Source organism: Monodelphis domestica, chromosome 4 (assembly GCF_027887165.1).
Source record: "Monodelphis domestica isolate mMonDom1 chromosome 4, mMonDom1.pri, whole genome shotgun sequence".
Taxonomy (NCBI): domain Eukaryota; kingdom Metazoa; phylum Chordata; class Mammalia; order Didelphimorphia; family Didelphidae; genus Monodelphis; species Monodelphis domestica.
In genome coordinates this window covers 425,853,332-425,873,295 of record NC_077230.1, presented here as the reverse complement: position 1 = coordinate 425,873,295, position 19,964 = coordinate 425,853,332, and the positions used below count along the sequence as shown (strand labels likewise).

Sequence of the window (19,964 nt, the reverse complement as noted above, 5' to 3'; positions counted from 1 at the left end):
CAATTTTTTTGTGATCACAAAGAGCGCAGCTATGAATATTCTTGTACATGTCTTTTTCCTTATTATCTCTTTGGGGTACAAACCCAGCAGTGCTATGGCTGGATCAAAGGGCAGACACTCTTTTATCACCCTTTGGGCATAGTTCCAAATTGTCCTCCAGAATGGTTGGATCAATTCACAATTCCACCAGCAATGCATTAATGTCCCAACTTTGCCACATCCCCTCCAGCATTCATTACTTTCCATAGCTATCATGTTAGCCAATCTGCTAGGTGTGAGGTGATACCTCAGAGTTGTTTTGATTTGCATTTCTCTGATTATAAGATATTCAGTGCAATTTTTCATGTGCTTATTAATAGTTTTGATTTCTTTAACTGAAAATTGCCTATTCATGTCCCTTGCCCATTTATCAATTAGAGAACGGCTTGATTTTTTGTACAATTGGTTTAGTTCTTTATAAATTTGAGTAATCAGACCTTTGTCAGACGTTATTCTAATGGAGATTGTTTCCCAATTTGTTGCTTCCCTTCTAATTTTCAATAAATTAGTTTTGTTTGTACAAATACTTTTTAATTTGATGTAATCAAAATTATTGATTTTACATTTTGTGATTTTTTTCTAGCTCTTGCTTGGTTTTAAAGTCTTTCCTTTCCCAAAGGTCTGACAAGTATACTATTCTGTGTTCACCTAATTTGATTACAGTTTCCTTCTTTATATTCAGATCATTCAACCATTCTGAGTTTATCTTGGGATAGGGTGTGAGATGTTGATACAAACCTAATCTCTTCCATACTGTCTTCCAATTTTCCCAGCAGTTTTTATCAAAAAGTGTGTTTTGGTCCCCCAAACTGGGATCTTTGGGTTCATCAGAGACTGTCCTGCTGAAGTCATTTACCCCAAGTCTATTCCACTGATCCTCCTTTCTGACCCTTAGCCAGTACCAAATTGTTTTGATAACCACTGCTTTATAGTATAGTATGAGATCTGGGATTGCAAGTCCTCCTTCCTTTGCATTTTTTTTTTCATGATTTCCCTGGTTATCCATGATCTTTTGGTCTTCCAAATGAACTTCGTTAAGTTTTTTTTTTCTAATTCTGTAAAGAATTTTTTTGGTAGTTCAATGGGTATGGCACTAAATAAGTAAATTAATTTGTGTAGGATTGTCATTTTTATTATGTTAGCTCGTCCAACCCATAAGCAAATCAATGTTTTTCCAATTGTTTAGATCTTGTTTTCACTGTGTGGAAAGTGTTTTGTAGTTGTGTTCATACAGTTCCTCTGTTTGTCTCGGCAGATAGATCCCTAAGTATTTTATATTGTCTAGTGTGATTTTAAATGGAATTTCTCTTTCTAATTCTTGCTACTGAGATGGATTGGAGATATATAGAAATGCTGATGACTTATGTGGGTTCATTTTGTATCCTGCAACTTTGCTAAATTTGTTGATTATTTCAACTAGATTTTTGGTTGATTTTCTAGGATTCATTAAGTGGACCATCATATCATCTGCAAAGAGTGATAGCTTGTTCTCCTCATTGCCCATTTTATACATTCAATTTCTTTTTCTTCTCTAATTGCTACTGCTAGTGTTTCTAGTAAAATGTTAAATAATGGGGGTGATAATGGGTATCCTTGTTTCACTCCTGATTTCATTGGGAATGCTTCTAATTTATTCCCATTGCAGATGATGCTTGCTTGTGGTTTTAGATATATACTGTTTATTATTTTTTCAGAATGACCCTTCTATTCCTATACTTTCTAGTATTTTCAATAGGAATGGGTGTTGTATTTTGTCAAAAGCTTTTTTTGAGTCTATTGAGAGAATCATGTGATTTTTGTTGGTTTGTTTGTTGATATGGTCAATTATGTGGATAGTTTTCCCAATGTTGAACCATCCTTACATTTCTGGTATGAATCCTACCTGGTCATAGTGAATGACCCTTATGATGACTTGCTGGAGTCCTTTTGTAGTATCCTATTTAAGATTTTTACATCTATGTTCATTAGGGAGATTGGCCTATAGTTTTCTTTCTCTGCTTTTAACCTGCCTGGCCATGTGTGTGTCGTAAAATGAATTTGGTAGAATTCCTAACAAAAAAATGCTTTTCAGGCACATATTAGATCACCATTGATAAATTTAGATGTTAAAAGTTCTTTCAAAAAATTTCCGTTTCAAAAATTGTTTAAATAAAATTCAAAAATTCTCAGAATGAAAATGTATACTGCTCACTTCCCCTGTGGAGAATGAAATACTAATTCAACATTGTCATTTCCCCCTTCTGGAGAATGAGATTATGAGGATCTAAAAGCATCTTTAGTTCACTTTAACTGCTTATTTATTGACCAAAACCTTGCTCAAATGGACGGGACATTTGACTCACATTAAAAAAGCTGTAATTAGTATAATTAAGCTGGTATAGTATTGAATATGAGTAACAAAATGGTAATAGTCAGTTAGTATAATCAGCTAAAGCTGTCAGTGGTTAATCTGATTTGCAGGCAGTACATGGAGGCAGTTTAATCCAACATCTATTCACTCCTTCTAGAGGCAGGGAGAGGAATAGAAGGATAGAAATTAGGAGTTAGGAATGTGATGGGAAATAGATTATATTCAATATCTAAATACATCCCCCCAAACTAACTCCTCACAGAGTTTTCTTCTTGCCTGCAAACAGGCCTGACTTAATCTATACTCACTGACTAAAGATTTAACCTCTTACTTTCTACACTACTCTCATTCATAAAGCTCCTTAAAGCAATTTATGAACCTCAGAAGGTCAGTTTCTCTGTGCAGATACTGAATTCAGTTCCTCTGCTTCCCTCAGTCAGAGAAGACAAGGCTTCTCTGACAGTTGCTCCAAACTGCTCTTTAGCCTCTCCTGTGGTTCTGAAGGGAAAAGCTCTCTGTAAATCAGGATCTAACTGTCTGTACTTCTCCACTCTAAAATAAACAGTATCTAAAGTCTCTAAAAGATTCTTTGGCTGTCAGACAAAGATCCAGCCAATTGCTCCCAAGTGAGTCAGAGAGAGACAGGACCCCTGAGGAAGTCAGAGACTGGACCCAGAACTTTCGAACTGCCTCTCTTTATCTAGACCTCTGAAAGTAATGGGGTTCAGATCTACTTCCTCTGGTTTCTCAAAGGAGACAGCGGAAAAGGGAAAAACCCTTTCTCTGACCTAGACCCCTGCTCCTAAGGAGACCAAATAGCTAAATAAAACTCATGATAATCAACATTACTATTTTTAATAGAATTCATTTCATATTTGTTGAACTCTTCTGTACTTACCTATCTGAGATCTTCCTCTGCAATCTGCATCCTCTTTTTTCCTGTCAAAGCAGGGTGGGGGGTGGGGATGGGGAGACTAAACAAAGACTTGAATAGGAGAGACATGAGTCCACATATTCTGCCCTTTCAGTTTTATGGCTGTGGGTGTGGATAGAATAACTCCATGGGGACTCTCCCATAGAGATGCTAGTTGGTTCCTTCTCTCAGTTTTCCCAGTTGTCAGATACACGAGGTCCCCTGGCTAGGCTAGGTGTTGGGTTTTCTGCCCACCCCCAGTGAAGACTTAGGGAAGGTCTTGGTGAATAGGCCCAAAATATTTAGAGAACTGTGGAAGAGTCTGTGTTTCAGGGTCCAAGAAGAAGTCAGTAGTGAGGAAAGGTCTGCCATGAAGGAGTTCAAAGGGACTCAGCCCCAAATGAGCTCCAGGGAATATTTTAATTACAGTGGGCCCAATGAAGAATGCATGGACCCAATCAATCTTTGCTTCCTCAATGAATTCCATAAGGATATCTTTCAAGGTCTGGTTCTGAGTTTACCTTTCTTGAGTACTGAAGATGCCAGGAGCAATAAAGTAATGTTATGCCCAAAGCATTAGCAATCATGGGAATAATGTGTGAAGTGTAGGTAGGACAACTATCATTTTGATAATATGATCTGGGAAGGCCAATCCCAGGAATTGCCTCACTAAGAAGGGCTTTTCTTACATTCTGTCTTTTTTGTTACATCCTTTGGTAGTGAGTGGAGTGATTCCTTACTTAGTTCTTTGGTCAGGAGACCCTTTCTGCTTTAGCTCTTCATTGGAACACTCCCTTCAGTGTGAGTTCTGGTGTGATTCTTGGCAGTCTTAGCCTAGGGTGTACAGCAAATTCTTGATGAATTCTTCAGCATTTCCTGGTTCTTTGCATTTTGGCTCCTTAATCAGAACTTTGGATTCTGGTGAGATTCACTTTTGGATTTTCACCTGTGGCCTGGAGGCTTTAATATTAAGCTTACAGTATTTGTAACTGGGCAGTACTTTCTTTTTTTTTTTTAATTTTATACTATTTTATTTGATCATTTCCATGCATTTTTCATTAAAGACAAAGATAATTTTCTTTTCCTCCCTCCCACCCCCCGCGGCCGACGCGTGATTCCACTGGTATCACATGTGTTCTTGATTCGAACCCATTGCCATGCTGTTAGTATTTGCATTAGAGTGTTCGTTTAGAGTCTCTCCTCTGTCATGTCCCCTCAGCCATTGTAGTCAGGCAGTTGCTTTTCCTCAGTGTTTCTACTCCCTCAGTTTGTCCTCTGCTTATGGATAGTGTTTTTTTCTCCTTGATCCCTGCAGATTGTGCAGGGACATTACACTGCCACTAATGGAGAAGTCCATTATGTTCGATTATACCACAGTGTGTTTGCCTCTGTGTACAATGTTCTCCTGGTTCTGCTCCTCTCGCTCTGCATCACTTCCTGGAGGTCGTTCCAGTCTCCATGGAACTCCTCCACTTTATTATTCCTTTTTGCACAATAATATTCCATCACCAACAGATACCACAATTTGTTCAGCCATTCCCCAATTGATGGGCATTCGCGCGTTTTCCAATTTTTGGCCACCACAAAGAGCGCAGCTATGAATATTTTTGTACAAGTCTTTTTGTCCATTATCTCTTTGGGGTACAGACCCAGCAGTGCTATGGCTGGATCAAAGGGCAGACATTCTCTTATTGCCCTTTGGGCATAGTTCCAAATTGCCCTCCAGAATGGCTGGATCAGTTCACAACTCCACCAGCAATGAATTAATGTCCCTACTTTGCCACATCCCCTCCAGCATTCACTACTTTCCATAACTGTCATGCTAGCCAATCTGCTAGGTGTGAGGTGATACCTCAGAGTTGTTTTGATTTGCATCTCTCTGATTATAAGAGATGTAGAACACTTCTTCATGTGCTTGTTAATAGTTTTGATTTCTTCATCTGAAAACTTGGGCAGTTCTTTCTATCTCTTTATGTATATTTTCCCACTTTCACTCTTTTGACCTCTTTGTAAATGAAGCTGCTAAAAGTCATTCGACTTAAGCTGTAATATTTTTAAATTGATGACCACAATATTACTTTAGAATTCTCATGTTTAGAATGAAACCTAAATTTAAATTCTTACACTCTTAAGATGATTTTCTTCACTTTTAGTGGATAGTGGTACAGTAAAAATGAATAGCTAAGTTGTTTACAGTTAATATTTATACAATGTTGCTCTTTCTGTGTACAATGTTCTCCTGGTTCCACTCACCTCACTTTCCATTAGTGACTGGACGTCATTCCAGGGATTTCTAAAAGCTTCTTGTTCATCCTTTATTATAATACATTAGTATTGGCTAATGTAAAAATTAACATTAAATCTCAATAATAAAAATATATTTTAGGAGATTTATTAATGATCATTAGAAACCAAGGAATAAAGAAGATACAAAATAAAGACCACGTTCCCAAGGCTGATCAGTTAGTTCAAACACCTGCCTTACCACCACCAACCTTGGGACAGGAAGTAAAGAGCTGGGACCCTTTATGTCCTTACGTAATAATATCCCTTGTCTACAGGGAGTATGTAAGGACAGGAAGTCAGGGGGCTCCTGGGAAATATAGTTCTTTTTTTAAGGTAACAGATTTTTCAATTATACACTAGGCAGTTACAAAGCAATGGTGAATGAACCCCCGCCATTTAATCCAATGACCTCAAAGTCTTATAGTAAAAAAAACAAAAAAAACAAAAAACAATCAAATATGTTGTTAAAAAACCAAATTATATCCAAAAAAATAAATAACTAGGATACAACTCAGGACACAAAATTGGGTAATGTAGTTTTTATTTTTAATTTTATTTATTCAATCCAGAACATTATTCCTTGGTTACAAGAATAAAAGTCTTTTCCTCCCTCCCCTCCCCCCATCATTCCCATAGCCAATATGCAATTCCACTGGGTATTATATGTGCCCTTGATCAGAACATATTTCCATATTGTTGATGTTTGCACTAGGATGTTCATTTAGAGTCCATATCCCTAATCATATCCCCCTCGACCCATATAATCAAAAGTAACAACAGGACAGAGCAAATGAACCCTCCTGCTGGACTCAATTTAAAAGGCACTCCCCCCAAAAGCCTGAATTTGAGAATACTTAGATTTAAGGGGAAAGAAGGAAGGTTCCAGGACCCCTCCCCCACCTACAGTGGCTGGAATCTCTGGGCAGGCAAGGGCGCTAGTCTCTAGTGAATGCCTTGAAGGCAAAGCTGTGCCAGGCTCAAGGCTTTGAACACAGGCAGTGGGGAAGCAGCTGGAGAAGAAGCACAGAGCAGGCAGCCTAGTTGCAGCTGAGACACTCCATATTGGCCCCCCTTCTCAAGGTTTTGGTGTCAGGGCAATCCAGCAAGAACAGCCCCAACCTGACTTAATCTTATCAAGCCTTAATCACCACTTCCTGAAGATGAAAACTTGCTTGTAGGAAAGTCCCAGTCTCCTGGCAGCTTCAAAGCCTCCCTCTCTCCTCCAGAGGAGCAACTGTCAGGCAGGAACTCTCTTCTTCAGAGCTCCGGAATCTTGGCCCTGCTTCTGTCCTTGGGGATCTTCTGCTCCTGGTTTGTAGCAAAGAGCTCATCCTTACAACAATTGCAATGCAGAATTATCTACCCAGTAAAACTGAACATAATATTTCAGGGGAAAAATACATTGAAAGACAGAGTAGAGGACTTACAAGCATTCCTGAGGAAAAGACCAGAGCTTAACAGAATATTTGATGTTCAAATACAAGACTTGAGAGAAGCATAAAAATGGTAAACATGTAAGAGAAAACTTAAGGGATCCGATAAGATGAAACAGTTTATAGTTCTACATAGGAAGATGATATGTGTAACTTTTTTTTATTTGAGAATTTTCTTTAATTAGTAGATTTAGAATATTTTTCCATGGTTAAAAGATTCATGTTCTTTCCTTTCTCTTCTCCAACCCCCTCCCATAGCTGACAAGCAATTCCACTGGGTTTTAGACTTGCCGTTGATCAGAACCTATTTCCATATTATTAATATTTGCATTAAGGTGGACATTTAGAGTCTACATCCCCAATAATATCCCCATTGGCCCATCAGATCAAGTGGTAGTTTTTCTTCTATGTTTCTACTCCCACAATTCTTCCTCTGAATGTAGATAGTGTTCTTTCTCATAGGTCCCTCAGGATAGTTCTGAATCACTGCATTGCTACTAGTAGAGAAGTCCATTACATTCAATTATACAATATAGTGTATCAGTCTCTGTATATAATGTTCTCCAGGCTTTACTCCTTTCACTCTGCATCAATTTCTGGAGGTCATTCCAGTTCACATGGAATCCCTCCAGTTCATTATTCCTTTGAACACAATAGTATTCCATCACCAACATATACCACAATTTCTTCAGCCATTCCCCAATTGAAGGGCATCCTGTCATTTTCCAATTTTTTTCCACCACAAAGAGCACAGCTATGAATATTTTTGTACCAGTCTTTTCCCTTATTATCTCTTTGGGGGTACAAAGCCAGCAGTGCTATGACTGGATCAAAGGGTAGACAGTTTTTTAGCACCATTTGGGCATAGTTCCAAATTCCCTTTCAGAATGGTTGGATCAGTTCACAACTCCAGCAATGCATTAATGTCCCAATTTTGCCACATCCCCTCCAACATTTATTACTTTCCTTTGCTATCATGTTAGCCAATCTGTTAGATGTGAGGTGATACCTCAGAGTTGTTTTGATTTGCATTTCTCTGCATAAAATAGATTTAGAACACATTTTCATGTGTTTATTGATATTTTTTTTTTCTTTATCTGAAAACTGCCTATTCATGTCCCTTGCCCATTTATCAATTGAGGAATGGCTTCATTTTTTTTTTTTGTAAAATTCATTTAGCTCCTGATAAGTTTGAGTGATTAGACCTTTGTCAGAGATTTTTGTTATAAAGAATTTTTCCATTTGTTCCTTTTTAATTTAATGTAATAAAAATTATTCATTTTACATTTTGTAATTTTTTCTAGTTCATTCTTGGTCTTAAAACCTTTCCTTTCCCAGAGATCTGACAAGTATATTATTCTGTGTTCACTGAATTTCTTTCTTTATAATCATGCCATTCACCCATTCTGAGTTTATCTTGGTGTAGGGTGTGAGATATTGATCTAAACCTAATCTCTTCCATACTGTTTTCCAATTTTCCCAGCAATTTTTTTTCAACTAGCTTCTTTTTGTCCCAGAAGTTGGGATTTTGGGGTTTATCATAGATAGTCTTGCTAAGATCACTTACCCCAAGTCTATTCCACTGATCCTCCCTTCTGCATCTTAGCCAGTACAATATAATTTTGATGTCCACTGCTTTATAGTACAGTTTAAGATCTAGTATTGCTAGTATACTTCATATGCTTGCATTTTTTCATTATTTCCCTTGATATTTTTGATATTTTGTTCTTCCAAATGAACTTTGTTATTTTTTTCTAATTCAGTAAAAAAGTTTCTTGGTAATTTTATGGATATATTAGTAAATAAGTAAATTAGTTTGGGTAGGATTGTCATTTTTATTATGATAGCTCATCTTACCCATGAGCAGTTAATATTTTTCCAATTATTTAGATCTAGTTTTAATTGTGTGGAGAGTGTTTTGTAGTTGTGTTCATATAATTCCTGTGCTTGTCTCAGCAGATAGATTCCTAGGTATTTTATTTTGTCTAAGGTGATTTTAAATGGAATTGCTCTTTCTAACGCTTGCTGCTGAGATGTGTTGGAAATATATAGAAATGCTGCTGACTTTTGTGGATTTATTTTGTATCCTGCAACTTTGCTAAAGTTGTTGACTATTTCCACTAGCTTTTTAGTTGATTTTCTAGGATTCTTTAAGTAGACCATCATATCTGCAAAGAGTGATAGCTTGGTCTCCTTATTGCCTATGTTAATATCTTCAATTTCTTTTTCTTATGTAATTGTTACTGCCAGTGTTTCTAGCACTATGTTAAATAATAGAGGTGACAATGGGTATCCTTGTTTCACTCCTGATCTTACTGGGAATGCTTCTAATTTATTCCCATTGCAGATGATGCTTGCTGATGGTTTTAGATATATGGTGGTTATTATTTTTAGGAAAGACCCTTCTATTCCTATACTTTCTAGTTGTTTCAATAGGAATGAGTGTTGTATTTTGTCAAAGGCTTTTTTCTGCATCTATTGAGATAATCGTGTTTTTTGTTGGTTTGCTTGTTAATATGGTCAATTATGTGCATGGTTTTCCTAATATTGAATCATCCTTGCATTCCTGGTATAAATCCCACCTGGTTATAGTGAATAACTCTTCTGATCACTTGCTGGCTTATTTTTTGCTATTATTCTATTTAAGATTTTTGAATCTATGTTCATTAAGGAGATTGGCCTATAGTTTTCTTTTTCTTTTTCTGACCTGCCTGACTTTGGAATCAGTACCAAATTTGTGTCATAAAAGGAATTTGGTAGAACTTCTTCTTTGCTTATTTTGTCAAATAGTTTGTTTCAATATTGGGATTAGTTGTTCTTGTGTGAATATATCTGGTCCTGGCAATTTTTTTCTTAGTGATTTCTTTGATGGCTTTTTCAATTTCTTTTTCTGATATGGGGTTATTTAAGTATTCGATTTCTTCTTCTGTTCATCTAAGCAATTTACATTTTTTGTAAATATCCATTCATATCAATTAGGTTGCTGTATTTATTGCCATATCATTGGGCAAAATTGTTTTTAATGATTGCCTTAATTTCCTCTTCATTAGAGGTTAGGTCTCCCTTTTCATCTTTGATATTATTAATTGGGTTTTCTTCTTTCTTTTTTTTTATATTAGATTGACCAGTACTTCATTTATTTTATTTGTTTTTTTCAAAGTATCAGCTTATAGTCTCATGTATTAATTCAATAGTTCTTTGACTTTTGATTTTATTAATTTTTCCTTTAATTTTTAGGATCTCAAATTTAGTTTTCATTTGGGGATTTTTTATTTTTTTTACTTTAGAGTTTTTTAATTTGCATGCTCAATTCATTGACCTCGGTCTTCCCTAATTTGTTGATATATGCACTCAAGGATATTAAATTCTCCATGTACTGCTTTGGCAGAGGTCTGGGTGTGTCTTATGTAGGCAAGTGTCTGTATTGAGCACTAGAGAGGTTTTTATCCACAGGCTATTTTTAGGGTCTTTGTGCTGTTTTGCTGTGAGCCGACCCCTCTGGCCAAGCTGCAGGTCCACCATGTATTCTGCCCTATGTTTATCATCCTCCTCTCTGCTTTGGCTACCCCTGCTGCAAAGACAGTATTATTCAGCCTTGAGTCTCACTGCCCAGGCCAGGCACAGTCCTCAGGGGTATGTCTTTGGTGCTTTCAGTCAGCCCCTGAGACTTTGGAGATTTTCCTGTCCCTGGCATTAACTATGGCTCAGTAGGTAGTTATGTGTGTGTGTGTGGGGGGGGGGTTAGGGGGGAACGTGGTCAACTAGTACTTTGATTTGAGCAGTTTCTCCCCCTTAAGACCTAGGAATCCTAATTCACTGCCTACCTTTCACACTGTGTCCAGTGGGAGAGCCCTTTTACTCCTCTGGTTCTGATTTCTGTCCTTTTGAGATGCTTTGTAATGATTGGTTAGAAGGAGATTCAGAGAAGCTCCTGCTACTATGCTGCCATCTTGACTCTGCCCCTATTGTTTTCTAACTGCTGCCCCTCTGTTTCCCCAGGTCATTCCCACTTTGATGACTCACTTAATGAGGTCAACTTTATCCCTTACTCCCTGGGAATCTATTGGCCCAAACTGAGTAATCTTTTAGGCACAGAGAAATAAGATGAAAATAATTACAAGAGTTTCAAGATACCCAACACTTTAAAGTCTACTAAGCAATATAGCATCTCATTGGGTTCCAAAGCACAAGTATTATCTTCATTTGAATGGTAAGGAAACTAAGGCTAATAAGTAACACTGGATTAACACCAAACCTCCTCCATTCCCCAGCTTCCCCCATCACTTGCCACAGGCAAGGTCCAGCCTCTCTTGAGACTTCAGGTGTTCCCCACAGGTAGTGAACGGTCGGTCAGTCAAGAAAATAAGAAACTGAAAACAGCTGTATATTTTATAGCCATGGGCATGCTTTGCATCTGATAGTTGCTCCACCATCCACAGGCCTGGTGTTTATACTAAGACCTATTTTTTTTTGGAACACAGATACATTACCTAGCTCACATGTCTAAATAAAGATAATTGGAAAAGTGATTTTAACAAATCACTTGATTAACATTCTATATTCTTGCATTGTGATTATAGATTCTTGACAGAATAAAGGTTTCACACAAGATAAATGATTTCATCACAGGTGGCTTAATTTTCTCATTACCCTGTGAGGAGCTTGAGCTTAGAAATAAGGAAATTTACTTATTATTTATAGTAAAAAGAAATAATCAATCAGAGATTCTTAAAGATAATTCAACAATCATAATATTGAGGTTGAGAGGTACTGGGAACACAATTCAGATTTAATATTAAACTGATCATTTTTCAGGGTTTACTAGGGAGTTTCTCAAGGGGATGATGAAGCTTGGTGTACCTGAATGTTTTGTATGGGCCTTTATGATTGATTTGTATGCTTGCTTTATGTAAGTAAGTTTCAGGGAGAGGGAAAGTTCTGGCATGGCTTGTAGCTATGGTTTTACTGGGAATTATGCACCTAAGCAAAAGTTAACCCATGGTAGTCTTTTGGGATTGGGTTTGAGGGTCTGATATTTTGGTGGTATTTTGGAGAAATAGAGTACAGGTATTTTGCTCTTGAATTATTCCTTCTGAGGTTAATGGGAATTACAATCATGTCAATTCCATAGGTAAGGGATATTAATGAGAAAGTTCATACAAGGGGGACTGAGTAGGCAGTCACATCTTGCCAGGGGCCACTCTGTGGCCTCCTTAGCTACCACTGTGACAAGGAAATCACTTTAAAAGACTGATATATATTAATTTAAGGTCGCCAAGGAATTCAGCTATGTAATTCCTTAATGAAAACTCAAGTCAGCAGTCAATCTTTTATGGAGTTTAATTACAACAGGAGGAAGAAAGGAATTAGAGATAGAGAGAGAGAAAAGGGAGAGAAGGGAATAGGGCTTAAATACCCCTTCTGTTTAGGCTGGGCCAAAAGGCCCAAGCCCTTACATAGCTGGGGCAAAGAAAAGAGATCAGTCCCTATTACTCACGTGACCAAAATGGAGAAACAGTCTCAGAGGCCCCCACCTTCAGCTTCCTTCAGAGCAAGCTTCTCAGAGCACACTCCAACCACTCAGACAAACTCCTCAACCACCACCCCTGAGTCTTCAGACCCCTCTCTCTTTAAGGAAACCATCCAAGTTCCCTCCCCTCAGTTCTCACATCTACCAATCACTCTCCATCAATTTCCCTGTGCCAATGGAGGCTCTAGCTTAACCCAGGACCGCCCAGAGGTCTCTGGCTTTGCACATGTCTGTTGAAGGTCATATTTTCAAATAATTAAATCTTTGATCCTTTGCTACAGCCCTTCCTAAATCCTGTTAACCTGAGTAGGGTAGAGATTGGAATAATTAAATTTTGATCTATGCTGCAGCCCTTCCTCAATCCTGTTAGGACTGAGTAGGGTGGAGATTGATTCCAAGTATCTCCACTGTATCAATTCTAAAATCAATCATGACTCAAAGAAATTCCTGTTCTATGCTTAAGCATAGGTCAAAGTCCTTTCCATTGTTCAGCAAAAGGTTTCTGTCCTAAAGTAATCTTAAGAAGGGAGGAGGAGGAAACTCTCATGCCAATGGGGTTCACATTCCAATAGCCAAGACCCACTATCAATAGGAAATTTTTCAAGTATGAAATTTCCAAATGGTGAAATTTCCAGCATTTAGAAGTCTAAGAAATTTTGAGGTTTACACCACAAGTGACTTTGTCAAGACATCCTGGCCTGATGACTCCCAACAATCATTGATCCTCTTCTTATTAGTCCACAGATGCATTCATTGAAATGGTGCTCATCTAACTGACCTGGGCCACACATGACTTTCACATCTATCCCACGATATTTATCACCCACTTGCTCAGTACAAGGTCCCTAGGTTCTGGAGTAGAGATACAGAAAAATGACTCAGTCCCTTCTCCCCTCCAGGAGTATGTCCCAAAGTAAAGGAGTCAAAGGGAGAATATAACTGAAACAGACAGTATGGTTCAGAATCACAAAATTTCCTTTCAGAAAAGCAAAACTTGTTGTTTAGTTATTTCAGTCAGGTCTGATTCATCACGACTCTATTTGATGTTTCTTGACAAAAGTAGTGAAGTTCTTTGTTATTCCCTTCTCCAGCTTCTTTTACAGATGAGAAAACTGAGGCAAACTGGGTTCATTGACCTACCTCCTTTGAAAACCAAGAATTTTTCAAAAGTTGAGTGGACTCTCCCAGGAGTAGTGAGCTTCCTGTTACTGAAGGTCTTCAGGAATAGGCTGGATGGCCACTGGCCAGGGAGAAGCTTAGAGGACATGTAGGGTTCAGATATAAGTTAGACAATGTAGTAGTTTGCAGTCTTGACATATTCCCCAAGTTGGAGGGGCCCCAGAGGATCATACCTTCTTTCTCTGTGCAATGTGCCTTCCACCGATCCCACATTGTCTCTGGCAGATTGAAGAAGAATCCAATGTTTCTCTGAACTTCAATGCCCAGAAACAATCTGCAAATCTTAAGTCCTCAATGATCTCAGGTACCATTTACTGTGAAATCAAAATGAAATGATCTGGTCCATCTCGTTCTCTGCCCTGCATACATATGTGCAAGAAGACCTCTGAGATATTGCAGGTTTGGTTCCAGATCACCAAAACAAAGCCAATGTAGCAAGTTTCCCAGTGCATGTGAAAGTCATGTTTACACCATACTCTAGTCTAGCATTATATCTAAAAATCAATGTATGTGCCTTAATTTCCAAATGCTAACTAAGATCTGAGCCTTAAGCCAGTTGTCATATTTTTTCTGGTGGAGGGTCTTGCCTCAAGGCTACAGGCTGATCACTGCTCAGGGTAATGGCTGCTATGGCAATTTCTCAAAATAAGATGATGGTGAAGTTTTGTGAATTTTAAAACTATTCTACCCTAATCAAACTACTTTAGAAGATCTGATTTAGCTATTTCCTGATCAGTAACAATGGAGATACTTGGAATAACAGAATCAGGTCTTGGAAATTCTACATTTCTCTACCCTTCTTAGTTTAACAAGATTAGGAAGGTCTGCATCAAACTCAAGATTGAATTATCTGAGTAAATGGCCTTCAACAGACATGTGCAGAAAAAATGGATAGAACCCTGCTCTGTCCCAAGTCAAGTTAGTGATCACTGGTACAGATGAGATGCAGGAAAGTGACGAAAACCATCCATATAAGGCATGTCACTTCCTCTCTCTTCCTCTTTCCCTGGAGAGGTGACTCTGACTGAGAGTGTGCTAGGCATTTCGACATCTTGGAGTGTTGGTGGTGAGTTTGCCTTGAGCTGATTCAGTTTCGGGCATCAGAGTTTAGCCCTTCTTTTTCTGGAGTTCTGGCTGACTCCTTCCTCCTTAATACTCCAATCCCTTACTTCCTTATCTCCTGATCTCTCCACCCAATACTACTCAGATGGGGGGGGGGAGAGGGATAGAAAAAACCTATTCCTTTTCCTTCTTCCTTCTACTTAATCTCCTCCACTATCAATTAAATCACCATAAAAATTTCCAGCTGACTTGGGTATTTTATTATTTGGAATTTCCCCTGGTGACCACTTAAATTTAGATTTTTCAGTCTCAATAATAATTTTAACCTTTACAGTTTTCTGCATGGATTGACTCTTTGTGCCTTCTAATATTTCTCTGTAACATTCAATTGTCTTTGATAGCATTTACCTCACACTAGAGCTTTTCTTAAAATTGGATTCAATCCTGACAAACCCTCTGCTGTTTAAGTTTACATAATATTCTTCAATATTGTTGTGATCCAGGAAATAGGGTCCTAAGGAGAGGGAGAGAGAGATGAGGAAAATGCCAGTTGATGGAGAAGTCAAAACCCCCACAACATTTATTGATTCAATCTACTGTCTCTTATGGCATAGTACACAGATCCAAAAACAACCTTCAATAGTAACATCAAAGATATCTGATCACTGATCATCATAATGGATAAAAGAATAATGGAAATGCAAATTTACAAAGAGCTAAATCAATTGTACAAAAAATCAAGCCATTCTCCAATTGATAAATGGGCAAGGGACATGAACAGGCAGTTCTCAGCCACAGAAATTAAAACTATTAATAAGCACATGAAAAAATGTTCTACATCTCTGATAATCAGAGACATGCAAATCAAAACAACTCTGAGGTATCACCTCACACCTAGCAGATTGGCTAACATGACAGCTATGGAAAGTAATGAATGCTGGAGGGGATGTGGCAAAGTAGGGACACTAATTCATTTCTGGTGGAGTTGTGAATTGATCCAACCATTCTGGAGTGAAATTTGGAACTATGCCCAAAGGGCGATAAAAAGACTGTCTGTCCTTTGATCCAGCCATAGCACTGCTGGGTTTGTACCCCAAAGAGATAATAAGGAAAAAGACTTCTACAAGAATATTCATGGCTGCGCTCTTTGTGGTGGCCAAAAATTGGAAAATGAGGGGATGCCCTTCAATTGGGGAATGGCTGAACAAATTGTGGTATCTGTTGGTGATGGAATACTATTGTGCTAAAAGGAATAATAAAGTGGAGGAATTACATGGAGACTGGAATGACCTCCAGGAAGTGATGCAGAGTGAGAAGAACAGAACCAGGAAAACATTATACACAGAGACTGATACACTGTGGTACAATTGAAGGTAATGGACTTCTCCATTGGCGTCAATGCAATGTCCCTGAACAATCTGCAGGGATCTAAAAACACTATCCACAAGCAGAGGATAAACTGTGGGAGTAAAAACACTGATGAAAAGCAACTGATTGACTGCAGGGGTGGAGGGGATATGACTGAGGAGAGACTATAAATGAACACTCTAATGCAGATACCAACAACATGGAAATAGGTTCGAATCAAGGACACGTGATACCCAGTGAAATTGGGTGTTGGCTATGGGAGAGGTGGTAGGAGGTGGGAAGAAAAGAAAATGATCTTTGTTTCCAATGAATAATGTTTGGAAATGACCAAATAAAATAATGTTAAAAAAAGAATAATGGAAATGTTTCCATTTTTAGGAAACTGAACCAAAATGTGAGAAAAAAAACAAAAACCAAATGTGAGTACACAGGAAGGCTTTCTATCGAATAATAGGCCCAACATATTTAGAGAACTGTGTAAGAGTATGTGTTTTAGGGTCCAAGAGGAAGTCAATGTCTGCAATAAAGGAGCTCAGAGGGACTCAGCCCCAAATGAGCTCCAGGGTATATTTTAATTACAGTGGACCAAAGAGGGAGTGCATGGATTCAATATTTTCTTCTTCAAAGAGTAGGTTAAAGGTCTTTTTTCAGGGTCTGGTTCTGCATTTATCTTTCCTTAGTACTGAGGATGCTAGGTGGAATGAAAGTAATAGGTTATGCCCAAAGCATTAACTCTCATGGGAATAACCTGTGAGGTGAAGTCAGGACCATTATCACTTTGATAATGTGATCTGGGAAGGCCAACCCTAGGAATTACCTCATTAAGAAGGGCTTTTGTTACAACCTGTCTTTTTCTGTTCTGCTGGGGAATGCCTCTACCCATCCAGTAAAGGCATCTACAAAAACTGAGGACTCTATACCTTATACCTTTTTCAAGATAGTAGGTGGATAAAATCCATTTGACAGTTTTCCCCAGTACCTCAAAGAAATGGAAATCTCAAGCCACCTTACAAAACTCCAAATTCTTTATTGTTTACTTTTAACAATCTTTTAAAAAGAAGTTTGAGTTCTTACACTCCTATGTATTTCCTACCCATCATGAAAGCAAGAAATGTGATGTCCTGTGTACTTATGAAATTATGTAAAACATATTTCCATATTAGCCACTTTGAAACAACAACAAAAAAGGCAATATAAAAGAAATGGAAAAAAGTATTCTTTGTACAACAATCAGACTCCATCAGATCTTTCTCTGGAGGTAGAGTATTTTTCTTCATCATAAGTCTCTTGGAATTGTCATAGATCACTGTATTGATCAGAAGAGCTAAGCCAGTCTTGTGAAGATAGGATTAACTCTCCCCTTGTCTAATTTTAGCTAAACAAATCAAGCCCTTAAGGTACCTCTACTTGACATTAAGGAAGAGAGTTAAGCAAGTCACTTACTAGAGTAAGCTCACACCCCCAAAGGTAATGGCATGTCCGCCCTCCCACCCCCCAAGCACGTGGGCAGTGCTAGGCAAATTGAGCAACTGCTATTAGTTCCCTTAAAGTGAGGGGGTGACAGGAAGTGAAATCAATAAAACTTCTTTAAAAAGGCAAGCTGGAGGAATCAGTCATTCTCTCTGTGTTGATGAGCCAGACTGGAGGAAGATACATTTTCTGAGGAAACCTTTTCCCTAGATCCTGAGTTGGGCTTGTGGTGGTGAGCGGAGTGATTCCTTCCTTGGTTCTTTGGTCAGGAGACCCTCTCTCCTCTTTGGCTCTTTAGTGGAACACTCCCTTCAGCAAGAGTTCTGGTGAGATTCTTGGCAGTCTTAGCCTAGTGTGTACAGAAGATTCTTGGGGGATTCTTTAGCATTTCTTGATTCTTTGCATTTTGGCTTCCTAATTAGGACTTTGGATTCTGTTGAGATTCACTTTTGAATTTTCACCTGTGGTCTGGAGACATTAGGATTAAACTTAGGGTATTGGTAGCTAGGCAATACTTTCTATCTCTTTATGTACATTTTCCCACTTTCACTCTTTAGACCTCTTTGTAAGTGAAGCTGCTAAAAGTTATTTTGACTTAAGCTGTAATATTTTTAAATTGGTGACCAAAATATAAATTTAGAATCCTCATGTTTAGAATGAAACCTAAATTTAAATTTTTACACTCTTGAGATGATTTTAATTATAACAAGTGGATAGTGGAAAAATTAAAAAAAAAGAGAATACATAAGTAATTCACAGTTGCTCTTCATACAATGTTTCTCTTTCTGTGTACAATGTTCTCCTGGTTCCACTCACTTTCCATCAATTCATGGGCGTCATTCCAGGGATTCCTTTTTTGGAAAATTTTATTTAGTTAATTTAGAACATTTTTCCCTTAGTTACAAGAATCATATTCTTTCCCTCCCCTTCTTGCACCCCCTTCCTGTAGCTGACATGCAATTCCACTGGGTTTTATTTGTGTCCTTGATTAAAATCTATATCCATATTGTTGAGGTTTGCACTAGGGTGATCATTCAGAGACTATATACCCAATCATATCCCCATCGACCCATGTGATCAAGAAGTTGTTTTTCTTCCGTGTTTCTTCACCCCCCCCCCAGTTCTTCTTTTAGATGTGGATGGTATTCTTTCTCATAAACCCCTCTGAATTGTTCTGGATTGTTGTATTCCTGATAGTAGAGAAGTCCATTACATTCGATTGTACCACAGTGTATCAGTCTCTATGTACATTGTTCTCCTGGTTCTGCTCCTTCCACTCTGCATCAATTCCTGGAGATCATTCCAGTTTACATGGAATTCCTCCAGTTCATTATTCCTTTGAGCACTATAGTATTTCTTCAAGAACATATACCACAGTTTGTTAAGGCATTCCCCAATCAAAAGACAATCCCTCATTTTCCAATTTTTTGCCACCACAAACACTGAGGCTATGAATATTCTTGTACAAGTCTTTTTTTTTCCTTTTTATCTCTTTGGGGTACAAACCAGCAGTACTATGGCTGAATCAAAGGGCAGACAGTCTTTTAGTGCCCTTTGGGTATAGTTCCAAATTGCCCTCCAGAGTGGTTGGATCAATTCACAATTCCACAAATAATGCATTAATACTCCAATTTTATCACATCCTCTCCTGAATTCAATACTTCCCTTTGCTGGCATGTTAACCAATCTGCTAGGTGTGAGGTGGTCCTCAGAGTTGTTTTGATTTACTTTTCTCTGATTACAAGAGATGTAGAACATTTTTTCATGTGTTTATTAATAGTATTCATTTCTTTACTTTAAAATTGCCTATTCTTGTCCCTTGCCCATTTATCAATTAGGGAATATGCTGATTTTTTGTGCAATTGATTTAGCTCTTTATAAATTTGAGTAATTAGACCTTTGTCAAAGGTTTTTGTTAAGAAGATTTTCCCCAATTTGTTACTTCCCTTCTTATTTTGTTTGCACTGGTTTTGTTTGTACAACCCCTTTTTAATTTAATGTAATTAAAATTATGTATTTTAAATTTTGTAATTTTTTTCTAACTCTTTCTTGGTCTTAAAATCTTTCCTTTTCCAAAGATCTGGCAAGTATTCTATTCTGTGTTCACCTAATTTACTTATAGTTTTCTTTTTATATTCAAGTGATTCACATATTCTGAATTTATCTTAGTATAAGGTGTGAGATGTTGATCCAAACCCAATCTTTCCCATATTTCCTTCTAATTTTTCCCAGCAGTTTTTTTTTCAAATGATGGATTTTTGTCCCCAAACCTGGGATCTTTGGGTTTACCATAGACAGTCTTGCTGAGGTCACTTACCCCAAGTCTATTCCACT

The 19,964-nt window shown here is 37.8% G+C and overlaps 1 protein-coding gene across 1 annotated transcript in view; it reads left to right on the top strand.

The window, feature by feature from the left end:
* The window catches only part of LOC103092368 (uncharacterized), a 1,666,349-nt gene that overhangs the window by 87,193 nt on the left and 1,559,192 nt on the right, over positions 1 to 19,964 (top strand). The gene's annotated exons all lie outside the window — the stretch shown is intronic.